Here is a 2,948-nt window from a genome sequence, read left to right as displayed (position 1 = left end):
TTTTTTCAAATCCCGAATGACTCCCTTTAACATTTGGTGCAATGTTTCTGTAAAGTTGAGATTTTTCACGAGTGAAGGGCTTTTTCATAACATGAAGAACATTCTCCATATTGGAAAGCTTACACGATGAGATATATTTTTTGGTGCAAGAATTTTCAGGCTTTTATTCTACATACTTTAAACCCATTTCTACTTCTCACTACGATGCTTAATTTAATGAAATACTCTCTTGATATTCCGTCGGAGTTCTCTTGAAATTCCTTCGGGAATATCTCCGACCGGGCAGTCACGATTTTTTGTGAGTTGCTGCCCAGATGTAATGCTGCAATTCGCTGTGCCACTTCATGTAATGTGACAGGGGCTCCATGTTTCAAGATAAGGAGGGTAGGAACCAAGTGAAGAGTCCAGGGACTTGTGGCTACAGAGGCTCCCTGAAATAGATTCGTAAGAGATTTGTTTAATACTCAGCGTGGGAATTTTCATACAAGTTTTGTTCAAGTTTTAGCTTTTTCTTCCCTCCCAAAATTTTGGGGAAGAAAGGCTTATGAGATGACCATTCAACCTGGTATTTACTATCTCTAACCATGAACGTAATCGAGCATAACAATTGTCTCACCTATTGCGACGGTCCTTTGTTCCTGCCTAGATGGTCGTGGCAATAATTGTAGTAAAAAGGTGGCCGTGTAAAATAACATAGAGGACTTCGTTGTTAGAGAATGTTCATGAGGTAACTGATCCTCTCTATGAGATTGTGGTGGTGTAAGTCCCCTTCGTTTGACTGAGAAAGAGTGAAATATTATCTTGGTAGTTGCGGTGGAGGTAGAAATGCACGCTCTTTGAATATCAACTTTTTAATCGTCAATTTTAGGAGTATTTTTTCAAATAATTTCAAATAATCACTCAGTACTCATTGGCTATTGAAAATCACTATTTTTACTTTCCTCTCAACAGTTGTATCAATCTTTTCCGGCTTTTACGCTGCGTGGTGATCCTTTACGGCGCGGAGTTTCGTTCCTCCCGCCAGCAACGTCGTCAATGGACTGAATGAGACGTGTACGTTCTTATCTAATCGAACCGTTGGATTACTGACTATTGCCGTAATCAGTTTTAAAAATAAATAAAATCGCATTTTAAATAATCCAATGTAACAACGGAAAATGCTGTAATGATTGGTTGTCACGCCCATATTTTGGGTATCTTTTCATACACTGCTTAAGTGATAACCACCATTTCAAATTTATTTGGATATTTCGACAGCCTCTCTAATATGTCGGTGATAATAAACAGATGTACTTGCAATGACTTTGGACTCATCCAGGAGGATATTATGCCATGCTCCCGCAATGATTGGAAGTAGCTGAAGTCGGCCATTTTCTTTATTTTAGCCGTCTTTTATTCTTTTTCTGCTTGGTTTAATCTTCCGTTTGGTTTGTCCAATATTACTGGACCCGGTGACCCGGTTAATGTCGCTCTCGTGGGGATTACCGATGGTCAGTCCTGCTAATGAGGGTTCACCCTCGACTCCGAGCCTAATCCGACCCTTTCCCGAGGACCCGAGCTCGCGAGGGACGGACCCAAAACAATGGGAGGGCCACCACCCATATGGGCCGCATGTAGTACACTTTGCATTTTAAAATTCTTTTAGTGCTATCAACAATTTATTGGCTTTATCGTCTCCTTGTTCACACCAGAAATACGGGCGTTATTTGATCGTATTTCTACGATGATTTTTAAGAATTTTGTCCAATCTGCGATAAAAGTCCCCACGCGAACATGATATCACATATATATCACAACAATATATACGGCAGATGGAGGGAAGCGTTTGATTGATTTATGAGATGGAAGGAAGCCTTATTGTGCCAAACCGGGGCTCAATGTCAGATTTTTCAAAGACGCGAGCAATCAGGTGTGATTTTTCCGGATACATGAGGAAGAACCGCAAAAGCGCATGACTTTACATTGTCCTTCAGAGCCTTGACTTTTCGTAAGGCTCTCCTCACGAATGAGGTAGCATAATCATTTCCTATTAAAATTGAAAATACATCATCAGTTTCTTTTTCCATGCTATCTTAATCGGATACAGCAAAGGCTTTATATTTACAGGCCTTGATTTTGCAGGATCTCTGACGATTTAATGCGTTGCGTACAGAATGTATGAGCAATTAAGAGCAACCTTTCAGAACATCATATCAGAATCGATTGTATTTACAGGTCCAACAGAAACTATAAAATAAGAGAGATATTTTGCTCAACGGAAAAATGTACAAATTAGTTTTTCTCTCGAAAATAAATAACTTTAATGACTGCAATTATCCAAGTTGGAAATGTTCGTAAGAGGACCTCTTAAAAACGCTAACATAATTTTTTTAGTGTTCTCCTACATGTAAACGGCTGGTATCCTAGCTACTCCTCCCACACGCCAATCGCGGCAGCTTTTTAGATAGTATGTAGATGTAGATTAATATATTCATATGAAACAAGGAAGCAGGGCAAGTTCTTTTGTTCATTTCAGGGTCTTCCATATCGTGCCAAAATTTTAACTTTTACTACTTGGAAAGAGCCAAAGTCATGTAGCTGAAATTCCAACACGATTCTTTCATTAAAATGTGTTTCAAAGACAACCTTTTCCGCTTAAAACTTCAAACATTAACAAAATAAGTGTTAATAATTATCGTATACAACTTCAATATGTGCCAGAAATTTTTGAAGCCCCTTAATTTGCGATTAGCAGGACATTCATGGAAAGTCGGCTGTCCTGAAATGATGAATTACAATGAAACCAGGAGTATTTTTGTTTGGTCTCCTAATTACTGGCGTTTTTTCGCCAGTGCTCATTCCTCTTTCGGGATCTTATCTACCGATTCGATCGATAGATTTTTCTTCCTCATAGGAAAATCTACTAGAATTGGTAGAAGAAAAATTGCGTATTCTTGGTTTCGCTAGGT

The sequence above is a fragment of the Ischnura elegans genome, chromosome 1, assembly GCF_921293095.1.
Source record: "Ischnura elegans chromosome 1, ioIscEleg1.1, whole genome shotgun sequence".
In the NCBI taxonomy this organism is placed as follows: Eukaryota; Metazoa; Arthropoda; class Insecta; order Odonata; family Coenagrionidae; genus Ischnura; species Ischnura elegans.
This window is presented reverse-complemented; position numbering follows the sequence as displayed.